This window comes from Furipterus horrens, unplaced genomic scaffold (assembly GCF_987537825.1).
Source record: "Furipterus horrens unplaced genomic scaffold, mFurHor1.1.pri manual_scaffold_11, whole genome shotgun sequence".
Lineage (NCBI taxonomy): Eukaryota > Metazoa > Chordata > Mammalia > Chiroptera > Furipteridae > Furipterus > Furipterus horrens.
In genome coordinates, this window is record NW_028327181.1 from 93,854,577 (window position 1) to 93,873,546 (window position 18,970).

Consider the following 18,970-nt stretch of genomic DNA (forward strand, 5'->3'; position numbering starts at 1 on the left):
TTATGGATTTTATAAAAAATAATACCAGGATGCTTTGATGACTTAATGTTGCGACATATGTTGGTGATGGTGCTAATGAAACCCAATTAAAATGGAACTTTGAAAATTAAAATGTACTTCTATTTCTCGTGATGGCTTCTCTAACTCAGACATACTGATAGGCACTTTTCTCCTAATTTCTAGAAAATTATGAGAAAGAGAAGTTGACCCTCATGAAATTGGTAGCATTTCTGTATTATTTGGCATTTATAATTATATACAACTTAGGTGTATACAAGATTAGAAAACAGATGAAAAGCCCGAGCAAATGGTTAGAATGCAGCTCAATTATGAAACAATTATTCTGTGACTAGACAAACACCAAAGCAACCTAACAAGAAACGGGGCTAATTTCTCAACTTTCTCATCTGACTGTATCCAAGGTGCTCTAATGGTTCTCCTGGTTTGGTCTTGCGCTCATAAAATTCCTCATGATTCTCAGAATCAAATGGAAGCCTGATTACAAGTAGAAAGTTGTGTGTACTGATTAAAATGAATGTGGACAAAAATTGCCTTTGGTAACCTTGATACAGAAGGTGAATCAAGTGTCTGAGGAAGTACCACTTGTTTTCTGTCACCCATCTATTGTAGGTCAGGCTCCCCAGCAAACAGGTTCCTAGATGGAGGTCGTGTACAAAAGATTCACAGGGGAGAGCTCTTAAGACCATTATCTGGAAGTACCCATGGGAGCAAGACTAGAGGGAGAGATTGAGTGGAGGTGTAGGGCCTGCAAGGGCTTCATCCAGTCCCCTAGGAAACTAACTCTGCAGCTGGAATGATGCTTCTAAGATGTCCCAAGTCGAGGCAAAGAGAGCCAGACCTGATGCGTAGACAAGTCACCGGATGTGGGCTGTTCCCAAGGCAGAGGTGCAGACCCTCTCCTGTCCGGGGCAATTCAGAGGAAGGGCTCAGCTGTGTCAGCAGGCAAGAATAAAAGCCTGGGTCCAGAAGTGAGCATTCTGGGTCAGATCAGTATGAGCACCTCTTATTCGACAACGAGCCTCTCTTATCTTAGCCCTAGTTCCTTTAATTATTAATATTCTACGTAGTCTTTTTGAAGCAGAACAGGTGACTCTTACTGACATTCTGTTTGGAATGAAACAGTTTCTCTACATTTAATTATTTCTAAAAGGTTTTCTTATGGAATATCTTTCCTTATCATACCATGTTTAAGCCAGTGCATGCCAACAAATCGTCGTCGGCAGCCGTCTGTCTCGAGAGACAATGGTGTAGCTTCTTAAGAGTCTATCTGCACCGCCGAGAATGGCTGTGCAGTCCGACTCGGGAGTGACACGGTATCTGTCTCCTCCCGTGTTGAATCGACATCTTGCGATGACGCTGGAGTGTCCTCTCCAGTGAAGCTGAAGCTACAGAGCCTGGGCAGGGTGATATGGAGGGTCTGCTGTTGCCCATGCAGCAGACCCCCCCTCTCTTCGCAGCTGAAGGGTCCAAGGGAAAGACGGAGTCAATACAGCTTGGCTTCAGGTGCGCCGCAGGAGTTGCCGGTGTTGACTACAACGTCAAACCGCCTTAGGGACTCCGGCTCCGGATTTTCTGTCGGGGTTTACTCCCTTAGCCTTTCCCCTGAAGAGGTATGCCGCAAGGCAGCGGAGGTTTTTTGGAGTCAGAGTTTTCCTTCTCTGATGCCAACAAATAATACTGTATTTAAGTGGTGGCTGTGTCGGAGAAGATCTTTCACACTTTGTGTTTTTAAGAAATGAGTCTGTTAGAGTATGGTTTTTATTGCTATCAATCATGGGTGGTAAAAGTATGATAAAGCCCTTTGATGTTTGTTCATTAGGTAAATTCAAGCCATTTCTGTTCTAGCTAAGTTACAGAGTAACATCAGTGAAGCCATAAAGGGTGGACTGTATTTCACAGGAGCTAACAATAATCTTTTAAAATCAAAATGTCCCAAGGGTACATCTTGTGAACTAGCCACGAAGCTTTCATAATAACAAGGGTTATTTAGATCGGAAAAGAACATTCAACCTAGATTATAGTGTCTATTCTTACTGCTTTCAAGGTGATTATCTCGCAAGCATTTCCTACACATGGAACAAGATGAAACTCAGAGATTTACCTCTTCAAAGTGCTCCTGTGATGACCTATTTCCTTAAGCTGTATGTGTGTGTGACACCTCTGGCTTCAGTTTTATCTCTCAGTAATCTACAGTTTTCTGTGACATTAACGGCACGTGGTTTCAAACTGGAGGAAATAAAATAACTATTCAGCTTTTTTTAATAACGATTTTATTTATTTATTTTAGAGAGAGGGGAAAGGAAGGAGAACAAATGAGAGGGAAATGTCAATGTGTGACTGCCTGTTCCACACACCCAGTTGGGGACCTGGCCTCCAACCCAAGCATGTGCCCTGAATGGGAATTGAACCGGCAACCCTTTGGTTCACAGGCTGGTGCTCAATCCACTGAGCCATGCCAGCCGGGGCTATTCAGTGCTATGTGGTTAAAGAAGTTTAGGTCTGAATCGTCGGCAGCCATCCGTCTCGAGAGACGATGGCGTAGCTTCTTGAGAGTCTATCTGCACCGCCGAGAATGGCTGTGCAGTCCGATTCGGGAGTGACAATCCCTGCCGCACTTGGTACAGGTGAAGGCAGATGGCCGTTGTTGCTGCTGTTGACGCTGCTTCCGCCTCGATCTTTTCTGGACCGCCTCCTCGTTGCGCTCAGCCTCCGCGCGTGACGTACCTTGCCTGACCGCGAGCCTCCAGGCTAGGCGGTCGTCTGCTTGAACTTCCCATGTGTTGAGATTGATGGAGCATTGTGTCATGTCCTTTTTGCAGATGTCTTTGAACCGCAGTTTTGGGCGCCCTGTCATCCTCTTGCCTTCTGCTAGCTCGCCGTAGAGGAGGTCTTTGGGGATACGGCCTGCATCCATTCTTTTGACATGGCCGAGCCACCTGAGGCGTCTCTCGCTAAGAACTGCATGCAAACTGCTCATATTGGCTCACTTCAGCACCTCGGTGTTGGGGACCTTATCCTGCCAGGCGACATGCAGGACGCGTCGCAGGCACCTCATGTGGAAGCTGTTGAGTTTCCTTTCGTGCCTTGCGTAGGTGGTCCACGTCTCGCTGCCATAGAGGAGAGTGCTGAGTACGCAGGCTTGGTAGATGCGCAGTCTGGTTTTCTCAGTGAGGTCTGAATAATAGCCTCATTTTCTTCTATTCTTCTTCCTTGCACACTGTATTCAGTTTTAACTTCACTGTTTTCTAGAGTAAGTATTTGAAACATAAAAATTACAGCTCCTTATATATGTAAGCTTAAAATAATTATTGGTGATATTCTTTCAAAGGCAATTTACCGATATCATAATCGACATCTTGCATTGTTCATAAATAACTCAGAAATCTGTATTCCCCCTAAGACAGCATTTGTTCCCAGGTAAATGTATTACTCCATTACATTCTTTCTGAATTTACAGAGAAACTTTATTTTTATTGATTGGGAGAAAAATCTCACATTTTTCTCAAAATTCTCAATGCGTTGATAGAAATATTGTCAGCATTTGATGGAAGTCTTCCACCAGAAGTCAGTTTCATAGTGAAACATTACATTTGATTGTTTCCAAGAATCCACGACCATTATCTTGCTGATAATAGGCAATTGGGCACAGAATATTGAGAGAGAATAATTTTCTAGGCATTACACCAGGGAGGAAAAAAGATTTCCATTGGGCCCAGAGTTGTTGGAAAGGAAACAAATAATAAAATGTCCTAGTCTGTTCTGTTTCTCACTTTAAAATGTTAAAAAGCAAACAAACAAACAGTAATTCTCTATCACCATTCACTGTTACGTTTTGATTAAAAGTATATCATATACATATCCTCTATAATTTTACTGATTTTTCTCTCCACTTGTTTTAGAAATTATTAAGATAGGGATATTTACAGTTCTTACAAATGGGAATAATTGGATGCTCATATGGGAAAAAAGAAACTTTGATTCGTGCTTATGCTATATACAAAAATTAACAGCAAGTAGATCTTAGAACCAAATATAAAATGTAAACTATAATATTTCTTAAAAAATACTCAGGAGAGAGTTTTTCTTACCTTTGGCTGTGTAAAAATTCCGTAGGCTCAACACCAAAAGCATGAATCATAAAAAGAAATTATACATTGTACTTTATCAAAATTAAAACCATATGTTCTTCATAAGACATGGTTAAGGAAATGAAGGGACCATAGATTACCAGGAGGTAATTGCAAATCATACAGGGAAAAAGTAGGTTAATAATAATAATCAATACAATAATTAATAAAAATAATACAAGAATAAACTGTGTGTTTCATGTACTCACAACTATAAACCTACTTTTGCCCCTGTATATCTGATTAAGAATTTGTATCCATGCTGCATGAAGAATGTTTAAAACTCAAAATTAAGAAAACTAACAACTGAATTTTAAAAATAGAGCGTGTATCTAACAGTCACTCTATTAAAGAAGATATACAGATAACAAATCAGCACATGTAAGTTTGCTGAACACGATTAGTCACTTAAAAGTAAAACTTAAAAACACAATTGAATATGATTGCACACCTAACAGAATTGCTAAAACTCAAAGACTGACCATAAAAAAATTCTGACAGGAATGTGGTGTGGAATAACAGAAACTCATACACTGCAGGTGGGAATGTGGACACAGTCACTTTGGAAAAACCATTTCACAGCTATCTGAACATTTAAAACTAAATCTCCCGTATAACTCAGCCACTCTGCTCCTTGGTGTTTACCCAAAGGAAAGCTTGCATTCATTCCCATGAGAACATACACAGGGTGTTCACAGCGGGTGTATGCACCTGTATGTGTACTGACCCCAAACTGGCAAAAATGCATTTATCACACGCACACACGCACACAGGAGTACTACTCAGCGAGGCCAAAGAATGAGCTATTAATAAATACTGCAACATGGGTGAACATTGAAACAATTGTGCTTACTGAAAGCAGAAAGACAAGAAAGAGTACAACTGTATCATTCCATTTATGGAAAAATCTAAGAAATTCAAACTAAGATACAGAGACTGAAAGGAGGTGACTGGATACCTGGGGTCAGGGATGGGAAAGAAGATGTAGGAAGAGAAATGACAAGGTAGCACAAAGAAACTTTGGGGGCTAATGTGTATGTCCATTGTCTTTATTACGGTAATTGTTTCACAAGCATCTATTGATACATGTGGCAAAATATATCAAGGTGCAGAGTTTCAACATGTTAGTCAGTTATACCTCAATAAAGCTATCAAAACATTTGGAAAGTGGTTGTTCCTCTGGCAGTGGGCATGGTCTATGATCAGGAGCAGAGGCGTGGGGGCTTCTGGGATGCAGGAATAGTCTGTTTCTTGACCCAGGTGTGAGTAACACAGATATTCTTTAATTATAATTCACTCAGCTGAATGTAATATTACTTTGTATTTTATGCACTGTTATATTTATACAACAGATTATATATACATATTATGTTTGAAAATATATTCCTAAAAAATAGGTAATTAGACCTAAGATACATAATTTTTTTTATTCTTTAGTAACAGCCTTAATAATTCCTTACTAATTTTATTATCATTCCTTAAAAATTTTATAAGAATTCCTTAGTGACAGCCAGTTTAAGTCTTAGTAGTAACATATACACCCCCTTCTGTGACTATAACTTGTGTTAAGTTTCTTTTGGAAATTGAAATCAGTTTCTAGTTCATTCACAATTACATTCCTATGTGACCTGCTTTAAAAAGATAAACCAGAGAACGACAATTAAATCATATCTCTCTGAGCCTCGTTGGTGGTCCCTGCATCATGGAAATGTTGTCTGTTCCTCTGTGCTGGCAGTGCTGCTAAGTTTATAGCAACATGTGGGTGGGTGGCCATTGGGAACAGGGCATCATTTTATTTTGTTCTTTTTATGGCTTGACTATGTTCTGTAGCCATTAGGCAAGGTGTCTCTGCCATCCCCTGGGGGACAACATTATATTTATTGCATACATTTATCTTGCCTCTGGTGGTTCATTTTTTCTTCCATCCCCAGTGAATCTCCTTTCTGCCTTTCATATCGTACCTAGGAGCCCTTCCATTCACTGCTCCACACATGCATTATCATCGAGTGCAGGCTATACAAAGAATCTGGGGGAACGTCTTTGTATTTGCAAAGGACTCTAAAAAAGTCTTCTCAGGGGTCAGTCCAGGAGAATGATTATAATTTGAATCTCACAGAAAGACAGGAATGGTACAGAACTCAGAAGGGGGAGAAGCTTATGTCATAAATCAGTCATATGCACAGGGAAAAATGAGAACCGTATCCTAACATTAGGAAGGAACAATAAAATGGGCAGAGGAAAGAAACGGAAACAGTGATGGGGGACCGTGTTCTCTGTGATGTCCTGGTCTTTGGAACTAAAGAGCGTCACTTTTCCTTTAAATAGTCCCTGGGTCTTAGGGATCCATGATTTATTTCCATTTTAAAGTAGGGAGTTAAGCCAAAGAGCCTTAATGCTAAATTCAAGACAACAGAGAGAACTGGGTTCAAAGTGGGAGTCAGGATGTTTGTCCTCTGGACTTGGCACACACAGTAGGAGTGTTGGTCACGATGATGCAGAGCACAGTGTGATCCGAGAGAGAGCGTGTACATCTGTGTATAAGATAAGTATCCCATAAGGGACAGACCCCTTCAGCTGAGAACTGGAACGGAGATTTCAAATGGAAACAGTTCCCCTTTGTGCTATGCATAAATTCACAAACTCTGAGAGACATGTTTAAATGATTTTATGCTGTAGTGAACTCACTCTTCTTCTTCATTAACTTTCTCTTATGGATGTTTTTTTCATTTCTCTATTGTACAATCATCCTTTGATTTCTCTTTTTTCTGGCCCATATTTGAAAGACAGTTAAATAGAATGTCTGCTTCAGGCTTTCAAATGACTCTTCATTTAAAATGTGTACGTTAAGCAAAGTGACTAGGTCAACCAATTTATGTTTGGTTTGGCAACATGTTCTTCAGAGAAACTTTTCATTTGCCCAGTGAAATAATTCACCTCTTCTTTTTATGAGGGAACACATTTTACTTAAAGAATTCACAGACATCTCCCTAGAGTTAGGCTGCTTCTAATCTCCAGCTCTCAAATCTTAGTTCTGGGGCATTTTGCTAGACTGCATCAATTCTAAAAAATCCTCAAGAACCTTATCTTAGATGTAAATTAATTGCTTTATAAGAGCAACATACATCACTATGAAAACTTCAGAAAAACAAGAATTAGGGAGGCAAATGTGTGCAGTGGTTCATTTTTATCTAAAGCATTAAAAAGTGAATTAATTGTGTTTGATGTGGGCAACATCTGATACCAATTAGTTTCTTATTATCAAATTTAGGAAAAAGAAGTTGATATCTCTTTGTAATAATTCTAGAGGTATTTACAGTTGCTGGGAAATTTTCAGTATTTTTATTTTTTAAGAACCATGCAAAAATATGCTACAAAATGCATTAAATTATATTATTTTAGATATATGTAGTTATTTGCAAAAGTTTGTGTGCATTGTAGGTTTTGATATAAATAATTACTTTGCCTCACTTTCTGCTTGAAAATTGAGGCACATGACATAATTTTTCATTAAGCTTATGCAAACTATCCATTTAACAAATGGGTTGAATATTTCCACCCGAACATTTTTGCTAGCATAATGCAGAACTTTTATTCCATTTTGAGACTAATAAAAGTAATTCCACTCTTCAGAAAATGTCTTCTGGAGAGTGTTGGATTTTCTCCAGCTCTGTGATTTGTTAACAATATTACCAGTTTGGTAACAGTTTTCATCTCTGTTAAAGAATGACAGAATGGGGAAATAAAAAATTATTTCTAGATTACATTATTTTTATTATTTAATTAAATGAGTCTGACCTTTCTTCTCCCATCAGTCAAAGGGACCTGTGTGTGAGGGGTATATTGACAGATCTGTAAGAACAGAGTGTTTGGTGACCTCAGGTGTAATTTTGTGTGGAAGGCCCTAGGGGAGGCGTAATTATGATAGAGACACACAGGTCTGTAGTTTCTAACTAACTGGTCAGATGTGTGACAAAACCAACGAGATGCTGTTTAACAGTAGCTACTATTTCCTAAAGACCTGCCTACACTATTTTAAACCCTTGAAACATCACAGGCAGAGTCAGTCTTAATATCTAAGTTTCACAGATGAATAAACTATGGTTCAGGGAGGTTACATAGTTGTTAAAAGACAGAACTGGGCTTTGAATATCTCTGACCCTACCACACATCCTTTTCTCATCATATTACTCCTATTGTCTCTCACTTCGAAAGCGATAGAGAGAAGCTGTTTTAGGAGCGGGTGAAGAGGTAACTGGATACGAGCCTCCCTGTTTGATTAAAGTGTATATGAAAGAAGTAAACAGGTTAATAATGTAACCGAATAATGCACCTTTAGAGCCAGTATCTCAAAGAAGAAACATCCTAAGTGGGACCCAAAGCAGTGGCTATGACTTTCTCAGAGTTAATTCCTGAAGGTTCTTTTTTATATTGGTCTACTCTTAACTTTTTAAAGAAAGTAACCCTAATCATGATGGTGATGATGTTGAAACTTTACATTTCTACCCAAATCCAATTAAAGCCTTTGAAATCCACACTGATGCATAAGAAATCTTATGATAGTTGGATGGCACACATGTCTAAAAGTCTACTTCAATTAAGGAATAGTAGAACCAATAGGTATTTTGGTGATAAACGTATTAAAATGTGAAATAAGAGGTATTGTTTATGCCAAATCAAGTGCCAAAACATCAAACAACTTTATTTTTAACTTATTCCTAAGAAATCATCTTTTGTTGCAAAGTTGACATGATTTTATATTTATCATCACTTTATAAGCACAACCCAAGAAAATGATGAATGGGAGGGCAGTCAAATCTATGAAACCGTTTATCTGTGAGCGATTGTGTCTCTTTCTTAGTCTAGGTATTGTTTTAGTGTTGGCATTTTAGAAAGATCTTATGTTTTTCCAAGGCATGTTTTATCCTCTGCCAGATAGCAGGACTGTTGTTATTTTATTCAGTTCTCTTTTCATAATTTCAGAGAAATTTGAAAATAAAAATGCTAATTAATCTCTGATGTCTTACACATGATTGACACAGAATAAGGAAAAAAAGGAAATCTCTTTTTCCAAGTTTACAGAAACGCTTTGGGATTTCAGAAGCAAATGTGCCTGTGGATTGCTTTTCAATGGTGGGTCTCACTCTTAGGTTGTCCTTTTTCCATTCACCATTCCAGGATTTATTTTCCAAAAATATCCTGTGAGGTCCAAATGGTAGCCAGAATTCTGTCTTTGGTTCATTAGCCTGTACGTTTCCTAATCCAACACTTCTCTTGAAAAAGAAATAAAGTATATTGCAATGAATAGTAGTAATGGGGGTGTCCTACATTTTGTGGAGAAAATTGGAACCTCACTTGCTATTCTTTTTCCTCCCTTGGCTGAAAGGAAAACTATCCAAACCCGTGGAAGGAGAAAGGGGCCCAGGAACCTAAATGTGAAGCTGCTCTCAGGCTCTTTCTCAGCCTTCACTTCAGCGTGTCACGCTGTCTGGGTGCCATTTACGTATATTTGTTCATAGCAACCGAAGACTTTCCAAAGTGCAGGCCTCCTGCAGAACAAATGTTCCCAGAACCGAAACATAACTTTTGCTTTGGTTCATCCAGTAAGGCTCTGGATATATCTGCTCCTACCCGTCACTCACTTAGCAGAGGTCAAGTGTGCTCTTGAGTTGTCTGTATTTCCATCCTCACTCCACGCCTGTGTGTCCTACTTTCTCTACTGCTGCATAGATTTCCTGTCCCTCTTCCTCTGTCTTTTCTAAGAAGTTAGTTGTTTATAGATACTGTGGCTTACAGCGTGGAAACTCAAAATGGCAGTGGGACTGATCCACAACTCACGTGTCTGCTCGGAAGCCTGAGCAGGTTAATGCAACCACAGGTTCCCCAGAGGGTCCTCGGACTCTTGCCTTCTCAATTTCAGGGAGGTTCCTTGCCCTTTGATGAATTGATGGGACAAGTGACAGCCACCTTTATTCAACTTGAGTTTATTAAGTGCCTGACATGAATCTAATGCTGTGTGAAGACAGCTTGACTCATTAGAGGTATTTCAGAGTTCGGTAAGGACAAGCTGGCATTTAAGGCTGGCTGGCTAAATTTAGTAACAGCTTCTGTGTGTGCTATGACCTCCCAGCCAATGGGGGTGGGGGGGACAAAGAGGGTGAATAAGTGGAAAACAGGACGTCCCCACCTGGCATTCAGGAGACGGAGGTTGTCAGCTCTAGGAACTTGACCTGGGTGTACATACCATACATGTTGGCCAGGGTGGCAACACTGTCAGACATGAGGAGATGGCGTGATGGAACTTGGGAACTTGGTGTCCTCAACAGCCAGGCATGTTGATCCAAGGTCTGGGCAATGGCTTTTTCCTGTTGATTTCCATACCGTTACAGTGTTGAGTGTCTCAGCGGGGGCCCCCGGAGTGGTATGTGAGGCAGAGATCTTACCCCTGGGGCAGAGAGAGACAAAAGAAATGATATTTAAAAGCTCAGCTATGTGGGAAGAAGTCACTTCTCTCTATTTGCATTTCCTCTAAAGACTTGAAATGGAGACTTATAGACAAGCAATGCCCATCTGTGACTGAGAGGTTGACTTTGTATGACAACACATCATGAAAGTGACCGCTTATGAGATGATGTCTAACCTTCGAGAGATACGAAGCTTCCATAGATGACAGCTGTTGAAGTATAATTGTTTGCAAAGATGGGACTTGCATATAGGGACCACATAGCAAAAGTTTTATCCAAGTCATTAATTAATGAGGAAACCCATAAGATGGTAAAAGGGATTTAGGTGAGAATTTGACTTACAGAAGCATACAGTCTCAATAAGACAAATATAACTTGCATTGCATGAACAGGAAACATTTACATTGCTCTCAGTTTTTCACTATTTAACAACGATGTCAAATAATCTACTTTATGGGAAATCAATTGAAGATGCCCAACCCTCTAGAATCAGACAGTCCCTCAGGGGCTTCTAGGCAATGCCCGGCCCTCCACTGAATTGGCACCCAGTATCCTCTCCTAGCTACCTAGTTCCACGACCTGTATAATTTTTTTCTGACATACAATTCTCAATAATTAGATTAAATTATATAAACTATGAGAAAAAATTAAACTATGACAAAGAACATAGCTCACAACAACGAGTATATTATTGGGGAAGAACATACCCCTAATGAAAAAGCACCACCTAAATACTGGTTTTAAAACATTGTGTTCTGCCATACTGAATTATTGTTGCCATTGTTGTTTTTAAATTTAAGACTCTTCCATCACCCAAGACATCAGTAGCATCCTGTTCTGATTTATCTTTCTCTCCCTTCTTGCTCCCCCAAGACTAGACATTCTCAAGATGTGAAACTTTTCCACCAGGCAGATCCAATAAAAAAAAAAAAAAAAGCTGGAATGACTAAAAAGCTTCCACTGAGGTTTCAGTGAGAAAAAAAAAATGTAGAGATTTAGAGGAACTCAGTTACTTTGTATCTGTCCTCAAAATAGAATGAAAATCTGAGTGATGAGGAGGATTTCCTGGTCTCACCGCTCTTTTAACACGTGTAAATCCCTGATTTACTGGAAATGACTCCAACTGTGCATTTGAAGATCCCCACTTTAAACATTGTCAAAACGTCAGAATCATGGGAGACAGAAGATTTCTATTTTCTTCCCAGTGTATAGAAACAAAGTTAAAGATACCCCCCTTTTCATTCCATCCCTATAAGTTTTAAGGCTCGAAAAGCAATTACATAAATGATTTGCCGTGTTTGGTTGAATGTTTAAACTTGAAGTAGAGTTGAGATTGATAGCACTTATATTCTGCCACAGTGTAATTATTATCTGGGTTCTAGAAGTCAAACAGAATCTGAGAATGGTACTTGTGCTTTTTAAAAAGATTGATTCTGTTTTCTCTCATTCAAACAAACCTCACCCATAAGCCCATCCAGAAAGTTTATAAACAACATTCAATGTATGATTCAAAGCTTATCCTTAGTTTTAACTGCTTGGGTGGCTAAAAATAAGGTCGATTTGTTTCTCCCCACATTAGAAAAGTATCTCTCAAAAAGGATTTCTTCTCATTTGAAATGTTGATGTACAGTTTATTTTGTTTGGAATTAGCTTTTCTTCAGTGGAGTTGGGTAGTCTTTAGAAGAGATTATTAAGTAACCCAATATTAAAATTAAAATTTCACAAAACGATGAAATAAAAGTACATCACCTAAAGTCTTACGATGATGAACAACAGATTTTAAAAAGAAAAAAAATTATCTTAAATGGTGGTTGCTTCTGTAGAGAAGAAAGAGAAGCTGGAACAATGGCTGGGAAGGAGGTAGGAAAGAAGGGGAATTTCTTCATCTTTTACAAAACTTTGCTTTTATTTATTTTTATTATTTTTTAATTTTAATTAAATTTATTGGGTCACATTGGTTAATAAGATTATAAAGGTTTCAAGTGTACATTTTTATGATACATGATCTGTTTATTGCATTGTGTGCCCACCACCCAAAGTCCAAACTTTTTCGTTCACCATATATTTGATCCCCTTTATTTTTTAACCATATGTATACATTGCTTCTATACAATACTAATAAAATAAGTTTAACAATAACTACCTAAAAATAAAGATTAGGATGCCTCTATAAAATTAAGAGAATTCTGTGAAATTTCTGTAATGTTTATCTAGATGTTTTCTTTGTAGCCTAAACAACTGTCTCAGAACAACCTATTCCCATGTCTATCCACATATATGTAATTGTGCTATGCTCTCCTGATAAGCATTTTTTATTAGTAATCATTTTATCAAGATGACTAGTAACACAATGGCTGCTGGGATAGTATCTACAGACAATCCTCAACTTTTAAGCACCAAGAGAAACACAAAGTCACTGTTAAGTTGCGATTTGAGGGCATCAGTGGAAGATCTTGTTGGAGCATCCTGTAAATCTGAGTGGGCATTCACATTCCTCTATACACTTTCATGCAAAACGTTGTACTTCACAAATTATTTTCAACAAATTACCAATATTTTTCACTCATAAGATGCACCTCCCCCCCCAAAAAAAGTGGGGGGAAATGTCTGTGCGTCTTATGGAGCAAATATTGTGTCACAGACCATGATGTGTCTTACCTGACCTGTCAGTGGTGACAACAGCTGTTAGAAGAGGAAGCGGTGGGCCCATGTGAAACCCCTGGGGACACTTAAATGTCCCATTTTACTGCTGAATCTCAGGGCGTCTGGTCAGGGTGAAGATAGCAAAGGAAGTGATATCAGTGATTGTGAGCAACTGAGCTTCATAAATTCTGACACTAGTGATGATGAGTTCTTGGGGTTCCCAGAAAACTAGAAGAGTCCTTGAACCTTAAAGTCTCTCCTCATGTGTTAATGACAGTGATGATGGTTCTTAATACTGCTGTTGACTGCTGGTCACTTACCATGGTTGAAATATTATTCTGCTATATTTTATTAAATATTTTAGTACACCATTTGGTTCAGAATATTTTTTTTCTTGTTTTTATCCTCTAAACCTAGGTGCATCTTATGGTCAGGTGCATCTTATGGTGAGAAAAATATGGTATATTCAACAACATTCCTTCCATTTTTTCATGCAGTTAAACCAGTCCTCCTTGCATTTTGCCGCATGATAATGTAAGTTACCACTGTTCCTTTTTCTGAACCTAAAACTTTCAAACTTTATTTTTAGTAGCTGCACCTTTACTTCTAATACAAACTTTTTTTTGGGAAACTCTAATGGGTTAAACAGTGCCCCCCTCCCAAATTTTCATGTCTGCGAGAAACTTTAGAACATGACCCTATTTGAAAATAGGATCTTGGCAGATGTAATTAAGTTCAGAGGAGTTCTTACTAGCTAAGAGTGGGCCCTCAATGCAATGGCTGGTGCTCTTGGTGCAAGAAGAGAGGATACAAAGGCAAGAGGACCACATGAAAACGGATGCAGAGAATGCAATGATACATCTACAAGCCAAGGAATGCAAAGGATTGCCAGGAGCTATCCAAAGTGAGGAGGGGGCAGGAAAAAGTCCTTCCCTGGAGACTTTAAGGGGAGCACGGACCGGTGAACACCTTAAATTCAGACTTCTAGACTCTGAGACTATGAGGGGGTATATTTCTGTTGTTTTAAGGCACCATGTTTATGGTAATTTACAACGGCATCTCCGGGAAACAAATACAGAAGCGGAACCATCCTCGCCATCTCTGATAAAGAATAGCTGCTCTTGCCCTAGAGCCAGGCCTGGTCGGCTGAAGGCTGATGTCTCCAAGGGACCCTTAGGGTTTCTCAGAAAACTAGTGCAAAGAAAGAATGGGAGCAGGAGCCTCCAGTTTTCATTCTTTGCTTTCAGCACGTCAGGTACAACTTTTCCAAAACTTGAACACGGTAAAGGAAAAAACATTGTTTTCTATTTTTACTTACAAGGTAGATTACTGTGCTTCCCAAACCCTGTTTTGTGAAACAGCAGCCCAGAAGATTTTGAGAGGATAATAAAAATAAAAAGGAAACAAAGAAAGATTGTAGGGTTTAAAAACTTTGAAAACATTTTGTGATAATTACTTTTCTTTGAGACTCTTAAGCATATGGAGAAGCTGAAAGAGTCTGAGAAGAAATGCAGCTTATCTTTGATTAAGTAACATCCACGCTGCACAGAAGTGTATGAAGTATGAAAGGGAATTTGGTAAACCCTAGGAGGATGGAAATGAGTCCCGACTCAGTCACATTGGTCCGTGCAACCTGAATGTCCCTGCAACCTCAAGTTTCTTCTCTGAAGACAAGAGATGATGCCTTTCCTGTCATTGTCACAGTGTTAGAAGAATCAGCAACCATTGTCACACTGCTTTCCTTGATGCTTTTATCTACTTACTATTTCTCCTAACTGGAATGCTGATAATACCTATGTTATTTATCGATGAAGGCTGATCCAAAAAAAAGTACAGTAGTCCCTCGCTATATCGCGGTTCGCTTATTGCGGCCTCACTGTATCGCGGGATTTTAAAAAATATTACATTTGACTATTTGTAGCGGATTTTTCACTCTATCGAGGGATTTTACAGTACTATATATGTATGTTGCTAAAGTTATGTAGTTTTAAGAGTGTAGAATAAATATAAGGTTCTTACTTCATGGGGGGGGTGGTCTGAAACGTAATACCTGCAATAAGTGACAGAATTCTGTAACTGATTTTTGTGAAAGCACTTGGGAAAATAAGATTAAATATTGTATAGATAAAAGAGTTTACTACTTGATTTTTCTAAATTATTGATGCTATGTTAGGAAGTTAAAATTTTTTCTATATATGGACAATAAAAATTTTAAAAATCAATCTAAACCTCCATTCCAATTATGTATAAACTTGGTGCTACTTATTAGGATAACACTTTTACCTTGCTGGTAATGTTTATAGAAGGAGGGCTACTTCCAATGTCCTTTAGTGTCTCCATGCTTCCTCCAAAGCATAGAAATGGGGAGCTATTTCCATTGTGCCTCCTTTCACAAGCTTCCATTGTCTCTTGTACTTTGTACTTCATCAGTGCTGTGGAGCAGACTACTCATTTAGAGTAGGAATAATGGCTATATTCTTATGTGCAAGACACAGAAATGAAAAACATTATTATTATTCCAATGGAAAAACGAAAAATATGTATGAATAAGATATTGAAACTATTTGTTTTTCTCTGTCACACTCTCTAGGAAAAGTAATCCTTACACCAAGAGCCTATAATTGGCCCATAAAAAGAGCTTCTTCATCACATCGTCAACTGAGTATAAAACAAAATAGGCTATCTTATTTAGAAAATACCTACCTCATAACAAAGTATATATTTCTAAAGGTTTGAGACACAAAGTTTCAAACAGATTAAACACACACACAAACACACAATCAGACACATGCACCTATAACTAATTAAGAGAAGATGTAGTCTAATTTTATTTGTTGTTTAAAAATTTTTTTCTGAACCAAATATGTCTCTACTTCCTTTGAAAATATGGGGATAGTAATTAAACCTCACACACACTACATGCGTATATTTGAAAATTCTGAACAATGCAATTCAAAAGAAAACATTTTACCTTAAAAAGGCAAGATCAATGGCCTACACAATTCAAATTTTCCAGTTAATTTTTTTTTAATTCTGTGGTTTACTTTGTTCATTTGGAACTGAACTAAAATGTACTGAAGTAAAAAATGTACTGACTATTTACTGCAGCTCTGTACAGACCCAGCAGAACTTCACACACACAAGAACAACAGTATCCAGTTTCTAATGTTCTTTTTCATAATATATGCAAAGAATGACTTATTACTTGTCACTTAAAAAAACACACACTTCCTCTAATGTTGGGCATTTCATAAAACGGTCTCTATAACATACTGCATGTCCATATGTATGCAGTGTGTAAAATAGACTTTGGATATTTTACCACAGTTTGCAGTATATGTATTGGTGTTCCATGCCAACTTTCCATTCTCTTTACCAAAGAAGTTGTCTAAATTGTTAATGCAGAATATTTTAAACACAGAATGTCATCCAAACCTATTTTTCCCTAATATACTTTTTAAAGGGGAAAAGGTCAAAATATTCCAATCAATTGGCACACTCGATCTAATTTATGCACTGAGAAGTTCAAAACTCTGCGTCATTTGGCCATTTTCCATTTGTTTCTAGTGAGATTAGCGATAAGATTCTGGCTAAATGTATTGTCCAAACCAAAGAGAGAAAATAGATTATGGAAGATCAGTGGCTGTTGCAGTGTTCTGTTTGTTAAGGACCAGTTTGGGGCACCTGGAAATTGAATTGGAAAGACTCTCAAAGAAAAGAGTGCAGTCGTTAACCCTATCCATCTTTTAAGAGGAAAGAGTAACCTGAGATTGGTTAATGCAGAACTATTTGAAGGAAAATGGGGTGCTTTCTGAGGACATGGTCAATGCCATCTTTCCAGAGTACTATACTGGCCTTGCAGTAATGATGGGTAAATGCTAAAAATGGATTTTCACCACTCGCTGCCATTCCAAATGAGATGCTATGTTTCCAAAGAGTCTTCCATGGAAAGAAAAAGCTAGTGCAAATAAGAATTTCCATGTGTTTATGAAAGAACAACATGTTCTTGCCAGTAGGACTGCTTAAATGCCCCCTCCTCACCAAAAGGGAGAGAGAGAGAGAGAGAGAGAGAGAGAGAGAGAGAGAGAGAGAGAGAGAGAGAGAGAGAGAGAACAACAAAAACAACAATTTTTAAAATGATGAAAAGTGAAGAAAAAAAGGGAGAAAAAGCAAGGAAAACAACCAACATCATGAACGCCCTATGGAAACCAAAACATCATCAGGCTGGGTTCTGCCTGAAAAAAACGAAATAAATCCAGGCGTTTTTTTCAAATGCATTTAAGGCTTTGTGTTTGTTTTTCTGGGGTTTGTTTTGTATCTGTTGCTTACAATAAAAGAAACATTGACAGACTTCGAAAACAACCTAACCTTTCTGTACAAATAGAGTATGCTGTAATTTTAGAGTGTTTTAAGAGTGTTTGTGCTGCCTAGTCTAAGAACTCAAGTGGACTCAAATTATTTCACTTATTCCATCTAGGCCTGTTGGTCATTTATCATTGTGCATATGGGAAGAGCATTTAGTTAGACATCTGTAGAAAAACATGAGTTATAATTTCACTTTATTTTTCTCCATCACCTTTGAGTAGTCCTGTTGCTTCTACTAGATACCTGAGTAACGCTGGAAGAGGCGGTGTTCCTGTGGCTTCCTTATCTTCCCTCCGCTCTAAGCTACTAGGTGGGACTAGCTGGCCTCCCTCTAGTTAGGTTCCCTCCAGTTTTGGTTTCTGATCTAAGACACCCTCTGGAAAATAGGGATAAACTCTATAAGGAAGCAACAATTCAGTACTTACTTTATACCACAGCTACTCAGTTCAACTTCCAGAATTGTGTGCCTTCCTTAAGCTCTCAGGTGCCACAGAGCTAGGCCCTGGAGAAGTGACATAGATAACTAGTTACGGGCATCAAGTAAGAAATCAGATGCCTAAGGTTTAGATTCTTGTCTCTGCTCCATTTAGATCTGTGACTGTAGTATAAGTTACCGCACTCCTCTGAGTCTCCATTTTCTCCAGGTGAAGTGGGGAGCGTTCACCTCATTAAGTTAGGTTAGGAATACTGTGGTAACATATGCAAAGTACTTAAGGAAGTGCCTGGTGATAAATAAGGGCTCCCTGCTACCGGAAGTATTTTCTGTCATAGTCATTCCCTGTTAATGACAGAACTCGAAAAAGATGCTGCCGGTAAGAATTTGTAACTAAACACTGTTCCTTCAAGTGCTGACCAATTTATTGGAACATCACCTGTGATCAAAGGTTAGAAATGAAATGGTGGTAATAAAAATGGTCATAATTTGCAGAAGAGCTGTCTATGTTGAAAACCCAAGAGGTTCAAGTGTTGAGCTATTATAAATACTAAAAAAATTGAAAAAGCAACTGCTTTTCTGCATAACAATAAGAAAAGAGAAGCCCATGTGACAAGGAGCTGAGACTTCCTGCCAAGCCTCAGCACATTGAGTGTGCCAGCTTGGAAGTGCATCCTCCAGCCCTAGTCCGGCCTTCAGGTGACAGTAGCTTGGGAGACATATTGACTGTGACCTCAATGGACAGTCCAAGCCAGCACCACTGAGTTAAGCTTTACTTAAATCCCTCAATAATAGAAACTGTGAGATAACAAATATTTGTTGTTGTTTAAACCACTATGTTTTAAGATAATTTATTATGAGTGGGTACCTAATGCACCCAAATATATATAAAGGGATAAATAATCATATAGATTGCACTT